Genomic DNA, 8,443 nt, shown 5'->3' with positions numbered 1-8,443 from the left:
CACACACACACACACACACATATATATATATCACAATATATGTCGTAATTTATATAGTCATACCACACACATATGAAGTAAAATAAGAATAAGAGTCAAATAACCAGAAAAAGTAATACATAACCAAAGGACAGATAAACTGATGGAAGCATATTCATTAATAACTCAGATACACTTAGTAAATAAGAACCATAATAAATAAAAGCTTTCATTATAAATAGGGGTTTAGGGGATAGAATTATAGAAATTATCGGATGCAGAAGGACAAATAGGGAATAATGCAAATAATTTTAAGCCAACCAGTAAATCCCACAATTTCAATGAATACACAAATTCTTTGATGTCAGGATAATGCTGAATTAATAAGTACAAATGTGTCATTATTCAAAATCATTTTGATTATAGATTATTTGAAATTCTACAAAAATACATAATTAGGTTGGAATATTTCCCAAATGCCTACTGAAATTTGAATTGCAATTCCAGTGAATTTACAGATCAATGTTTAGATGATTTACATTTTAATAATTTTAAGCTAATTCATATACATGGTATAAATCTCTCTGTTTATTTGAGTATTCTTTAATTTTCTTTGCAACATTTTGCATTTTCTGGTACATAGACATAGTACTTTTTTGGCAAAACATATTCCTAAGTTATGTTATTTTATGCTACTGTACATTGTATAAGTTTCATATTCTAAGTATTAAAAAACATCTTAATTATTTCTTATTATTTGCAAATGTAGATATAAAATTGATTATATATATATGCTATACTTTCTCAATTTACTTATTAATTTTAGTATTTTTTAAAAGATTCATTATAGTTTTCTACATGCCAATCAAGTAACTGTAAAATAATGAAGTTTTTAACTTTCCTTTTCCAAACTTGATGGCTTTTATTTCTTTTCTGTACGTTACGGTGACTGGGACCTCCACTGAAGTGTTGAAAAGAAGTGATAAGAGGGGGCCTTATTGCCTTACTGACTTCCTGATCCTAGGAAGATAATGTCCCATATTTCAGTAAATATGATTTTAACTCTATATTTTTCATAGATAATTTTCATATTGAGAACAGTCTCTCTTATTTCTAGTCTTCTGAAATTTTTAATATTATGAATGATATTTAAATCTGTCAACATTTTTCACTTATTGTGATGATCATTTAGTTTTCCTTTTTTATTCTCTTAATGAGTTATGTCACACTAATTGCTTTCCAAAAGTTAAACCAACCTTGCATTTCTGGGATAAGTCCCACTTGGTCATAATACATCATATTTTTATATATATTGCTGGATTCTATGTACTAACATCTTCTTAAAGGTTCTTGAAGCTATATTCCTGAGCTCTGCAACAGATTCAGGCTGCTATAAAAATTAGTCTGGCATTTGCGTATTATGACCTATAAGATTAGTTGTTATTTAAAGTATTTGTAGCAGCTAAGAATGCTATATGATAATTTTGATGGGCCCCATAAGAAAGAATGACCAAATAGAACCTTAGGATAGTAAAGCAAAATCATGTCATCTATTATAGATAACCACTCTCTATTGAAAAACAGTTTCTGGTTTGTTAATGAACCTTAATACAGACTAAAGATTTGAACACAATCCACTCAGTTATCATGCAGTATGAACTGTCTATTTAAAATATGGTGCTATATAAACCACCAAACCATACATATGGGCATTTGCAGTAGTACTGATCTTGTGAAATTTAATATGGAGATGGGATCTGGTTTTAGCAGATCTTGAGGACACATGGAAAGTGGCTCAGTCTCATGAGACTCTATTCCCTCTGTATTAGCCATTTCTCATTTAACCCAGACATAAAGTCACTTGAAAAATTATCTATAATGAGTTGACTGAGGGAGAATAAATAAGGGAATGGTTTAGAGAAGATTATGTGGAGCTATATCATTAAATCTGAAACCAATCCTGATAATCAAGAAAAAATGGGGCTGCTATTATACACTGATTATGATACCATGTGAGAGAATTTCTGATTTGCCTTTTTAATACTCCTTTGTCCTATGACATAATTTAATAAAAAGTGATGGGAAAAAAAGGCCATTTGTAGTATAGACCCTTTGGGAATAAGAGTTTGGGTCACAGCATCAAGTAAAAAGTCAAACATTTTTTGACTGGATTATTTGTTTTTTGGGTGTTGAGTTTGAGAAGTTCTTTATAGGTCTTGGATACCAGCCCTTTATTTGTACTATCATTTGCAAATATCTTCTTCCATTCCATGGGTTGCCTCTTAGTTTTGTTGACTGTTTCCTTTGCTGTGCAGAAGCTTTTTTATCTTGATGTAGTTCCAAAAGTTTTTTGCTTTCGTTTCCCTTGCCTTTGGAGATGGTCTTGAAAGAAGTTGCTGTGGTTAATGTGGAAGAGGTTACTGCTTATGTTCTCCTCTAGGATTTTGATGGATTCCTGTCTCATATTGAGGTCTTTCATCCATTTTGAGTTTATCTTTGTGTATAGTGTAAGACAATGGTCCAGTTTCATTCTTCTGTGTGTAGCTGTCCAATATTCCCAGCACCATCTATTGAAGAGACTTTTTTCCATTGGATATTTTTTCCTGATTTGTCAAGGATTAGTTGACCATAGAGTTGAGGGTTCATTTCTGGAGTCTTTATTCTGTTCCAGTGATCTATGTGTCTGTTTTTGTGCCAATACCATCTGTTTTGGTGATCACAGCTTTGTAATATAGCATGAAGTCAGGCAACACGATGCCCCCAGTTTTGTTTTTGTTTTTCAACATTCCAACACTTCTCCAAAGAAGACACACAAATGGCTAACAGACATATGAATAAATGTTCAACATCACTAGCCAACAGGGAAATTCAAATCAAAACCACAATGAGATACCACCTTACACCAGTTAGAATGGCAAAAATTAACAAGGCAGGAAACAACAAATATTGGTGAGGATATGGAGAAAGGGGAACCCTCCTACAATGTTGGGAATGCAAGTTGGTGAAGCCACTCAGGAAAACAGTTTGGAGGTTCCTCAAAAAGCTAAAAATAGAGATTCTACAACAATGGGCAGCCCTGAAATAAGTAGAAGAGTCAGAGATATGGTTTTGCTAAGGGAAAAAACTGCACCCTAGGTGTTACACTCCAGGAGAAGGAGCGATCTCAAAGATACAGAAAATTTCCCCAAGTAGTGAGAGATTCAAGTTCCATGTCAGGCACCCCAACATTTAGATTCTGGAGAGAAGACACAAGCCTCTAAAACACCTAGCTTTGAAAATCAACAGGGATCACATCCAGAGAAACTACAGAACTGTAGGGAAAGGAAAACCAGCTATGAAAAAGGTCATGTGCAGACTGAATGGACCACAAAACCAGGCAAAAAACACCAGATCAAAAGTGTATAGGCTATAGGTGAAGGAGACCCACTTACTAATCTTGGAGCACTTGCTGGAGAGGCAAGAGGCAACTGGGTTTCTCCCCAGGTACTGAGACATTTGTGGGAGCCATTTTGCATCTTGTTCTGCCCTACCAAACCTGGCACTGATAGGTGCCATTTTGAAACCCTCCTCTAGTCTGCTAACACCAAGGGGCATGTTCCACTGAAAGCCTCACACAACCCTGCACCTCAGCCAGGCCTTGCAGCAGATAAGACAATAAACTTGCCCAGCAGCATGACCACATCTATTGTGGCCATATCTCACAGCCATCCCGTTGGAGTTCACAGCACCCAGCAGGCATGGCCCAGCCACAAATGAAGAGTGCAGACAGCATACACAGGGAACCCCCTGGAGCACCTGGCCCTGGTGGTTAGGAGCAATTACATTTCTGGTCCCACAGGAAATCTGCTAAATAAAGCCATTCCTTCAAAATGGGGAGACATAGCTGAACTACCTAATACATAGGAACAAACACAAAAAGTTAGGCAAAAATGAGGAGACAGAGAAATAGGTTTCAAATGAAAGAATCAGACAAATCCTCCAAAAAAGAGCCAAACGAAATAGATATAAGCAATGTACTTGATAAAGAGTTAAAGTAATAGTAATTAAGATGCCTAGTGAACTCAAGAGATACGAATGGGTGAACACAGTGAGACCTTCAACAAAGAGCTAGAAAACCTAATAAACTATTAATAAGAGCTGAAAAATATGACAACAGAAATGAAAAATACAATAGGGGGAATAACTAGCAAATTAGGTGACAGAGAAACAGGTAAGTGATCTGGAAGACAGGGTAGCAACAAAAATAAAGCAAATTGAGGAACAAAAATAAAAAAAAATATTTTTTAAAGAAAGGATAGCTTAAGGGATCTCTAGGACAATAGCAAGTGTACTAACATTTGCATCATAGGGGTCCTAGAAGGAAATAAATAGAGAAAGGGGCAGAAAATTTATTTGAAGTAATGATAACTGAGAACTTCCCTAGCCTGGGGAAGGAAACAGACATCCAGGTTTAGGAAACACAGAAAGTTCCCAATAAGTTGAGGCCAAGAGATCCACACCAAGACACATTATAATTAAAATGTAAAAAGTTAAAGATATAGAGGAAACCTTACAATCAGGAAAAGAAGAGCAAGTACTTACATATAAGGAAACCCCCATAAGAATACAGCTGATTTTTCAGCAAAAACTGCACACCAGAGAGTGACATGATATATTTAAAGTGTTAAAAGGGAAAAATAAAATACAATCAAGGACACTCTAGCTGTCAAGGTTATCATTCAGAATAGAAGGGAAGATATAGAGTTTCTCAGACAAGCAAAGCTAAAAGGAATTCATCACTACTAAACCAGCTTTACAAGAAATATTAAAGGTACTTTTTTAGGCAGAAAAGAATAGGCCATAAGAAGACATAAGAAAATATATCAAAGTAAAAGTCTCACTGGTAAAAGCAAACATACAGAAAAGTCAGTGGATCAACCACTTCTAAAGCTAGTATGAGAGTTAAGACAAAACTAGTAAGATCAACTAAATCCACAAAAATTACTTAAGGGATACACTAAATAAACAAGATGTAAAATATGACATCATAAAATATAAGACATGGGGGGAGGAGAATAAAAACATCGTAGTTTCAGAATACATTCACACTTAAAAGCTACCAGCTTTAAATAGACTGCTGTATACATAGTTTGTTATATATTAGCCTCATAGTAACCACAAACCAAAAACCTATAATAGAAGCACAAAAAATAGAGACAGAAACCCAAACATAACACTAAAGAAAGTAGGCTCCTGAGTGGCTCAGATGGTTAAGCTTCTGTCTTCAGCTCAGGCCATGATCTCAGGGTCCTGGGATCGAGTCCTGCTTCTGGCTCCCCACTTAGTGGGGAGTCTGCTTCTCCTTTGGCCTTTCCCCTCCCCAGCTCATGCTCTCTCTTGCAAAAATACATAAATGAAAGCTTTTTTAAAAAAAGAAAATTATCAAATAGTAAGGGAAGAGAGTGAGAAAAGAAGGAACAGAGAATTACAAAAACAACCAGAAAAATCAATTAACAAAATGGCAATAAATACATACCTATTGATAATTATTTTAAATGTAAATGGAATAAATGCTTTAATCAAAAGACCCAGCTTGGCTGAATGGATAAAAACAAACAAGAGCCATCTATAAGCAGCCTACAAAAGACTCACTTCAGATCTACAGACACAGATTGAAAATAAATATGGTACTCCATGCAAATAGAAATGGAAACAAGAAGAAAGTAAGGTAGCTATACTTGTATCAGACAAAACGGACTTTAAATCAAAGCCTGTAAAAAGAGATAAAGAGGACATTACATAATGATAAAGATCAATCCCACAAGATAAAACCCTTGTAAATATGTATGCACCCATCATAGTAACAACTAAATATATAAAATAAATATTAACAGATGCAAAGGGAGAAGTTGACAGCAATATAATAATAGTAGAGGACTGTAGCACCCCACTTACATCAATGGATAGATCACTCAGACAGAAAATTAATAAAGAAATACTGGGTTTGAATGATGCATCAGACCAGATGGACTTCATACATATAGAGAGAGCATTCTATCCAAAACCAGCAGAATACACATTACTCTTAAGTACACATGGAACAGTCTCCAGAATAGTCCACATGTTAAGTCACAAAGCAAGTGTCAGTAAATTTAAAAAGAATGAAATCAACTTTTCCCACCACAGCGGTATGAAACTAGAAATCAACTACAAGAAGAAAATGAAAAAACACAAACACATGCAAGCTAAATACTCTTCTACTAGGCAACCAATGGTTCAACAAAGAAATAAAAGGGAAATTTTTAAAAAAATTACATGGAGACAGAAGAAAATGGAATGCAATGCTCCAAAATCTATGGGATACAACAAAAACAGATCTAAGAGGGAAGTTTTTGTGATAAAAGCTCTCCTCAAGAAACAAGAAAAATCTCAAACTATCTAAATTTACCCTAGAGGATCTAAAAACCAAACCAAAACAAAACAAAATAAGAAAACAAATCCCTAAGTTAGAAAATAAAAAAATAATAAAGATCAGAGCAAAACTAAATAAAATGGAGAAAATGGAGCAAGGAAACAGACATACAGACAAACAGAAAGAGGGAGAATGATAGATATAAAGAGAGTGGAAGCGAGGGAAGGAGGGAGGAAAGAAGGAAGGGAAGGAGAAAATAATCAATGAAACTAAGAGCTAGTTCTTATAAAAGATGAACTAAACTGATAAAATTTTAGCAAGACTCACCAAAATTTTTTTCTTTTAAAAAGAGGATCCAAATAAATAAAATTAAAAATGAAAGAGGAGAACTTATAACCAATACCATGGAAATACAAAGAATCATAAAAGACTACTATAAAAATCATATGCCCACAAACTGAACAACATAGAATAAATTCCAAGAAACATACAGTCTTCCACAACTGAATTAAGAAGAAATAGAAAATCACAACAAATGATTACTAGTAATAGAATTGCATCGATGATCAAAAAACTCCCAACAAAGTCCAGGATCAGACAGCTGCACTGGTGAATCCTACCAAAAATTTAGAGTTAATACCTATTCTTATCAAAAAGTTAAAAAAAAAAAAAAGATGAAAGATAAACTCTTCCAACTCACTCCACAAGACCAGAATTACCCCAATACCTAAACTGGACAAAAACACTAAATATACACATAGACACACACACACCCCAATATCCCTGATGAACATACAAACAAAAATCCTTAACAAAATATTAGCAAACTAAATTTAATAATACATTAAATGAATCATATATCATGATCAAGTGGGATTAGGCCAAGGATCAAGGATGGTTCATTATCCACAAAGCAATCGATGTGATACACCACATTAACAAAACAAAGGATAAAACCATATGATTATTTAAATAGATGCCAAAAAAGCATTTGACAAAATTCAACCTCCATTTATGATAAAAACTCCCAAAAAAGTAGATACAGAGGGAACATGCCTTAATATAATAAAGACCATATATAACAAACCCATAGCTAACAACATACTCAAAGGTGAAAAGCTGAAAGCTTTCCCTCTAAGATTAGGAATAAGACAAGGATCCCCACTCTCACCACTTTCATTTAACATAACATTGGAGTGTTAGTCACAGCAATTAGATAAGAAAAAGAAATAAAAGGCACCCAAATTTGAAGGAAGAAGTAAAACTGTGACTATTTGCAGGTGACATGATAATGTATAGAAAACTCTAAAGCCTGAACCCAAAACTTATTAAAACTAGGAAAAGAATTCAGTAAAATTTCAGGATAAAAAATTAATAAACAAAAGTCTCTTTCATTTCTATATACTAATAATGAGGTAACAGAGAAATTAAGAAAACTATTTACAATTGCATCAAAGAGAATAAACACCTAGGAACAAATTTTACCAAGAATTTACAAATTCTACCAAATAAATTTTACCAATAAAAATTACCAAATTTTATCAGCAGATCTTTATGTCAGAATAAATTTTACCAAGTACACTGAAAACTATAAGAAATTGATGAAATACATTGAAGATGACACAAACAAATGGAGAGATATACTATGCTCATGGACTAGAAAAATTAATATTGTTAATATGTCCATACTAAACAAGCAATCTACGGATTCAATGAAATTCCTATCAAAATACCAGTGACACTTTTCACAGAACTAGAAGAATGTTAAAATTTGTATGGAACCACAAAAAATCCTGAATAGCCAAACCAAATTTAAGAGAAAACAAAGCTGGAAGTACCACACTCCTTAATTGCAAACCATACTAACAGCTGTAGTAATTAAAAAAGTATGGTACTAGCGTGCGCGCGCGCACACACACACACACACACACACACACAATTACATAGAACAGAACAAAATAAGTCCACAGAAATAAAACCATCCTTATATGATTAATTAATCTAGAAGAAAGGAAATAAGAATATGTACTAGGAAAAAGTCTCTTCAATGAATGATGTTGGGAAAACTGGACA

This window comes from Ursus maritimus, unplaced genomic scaffold (genome assembly GCF_017311325.1).
Source record: "Ursus maritimus isolate PB19 unplaced genomic scaffold, ASM1731132v1 scaffold_8, whole genome shotgun sequence".
Taxonomy (NCBI): domain Eukaryota; kingdom Metazoa; phylum Chordata; class Mammalia; order Carnivora; family Ursidae; genus Ursus; species Ursus maritimus.
This window is presented reverse-complemented; position numbering follows the sequence as displayed.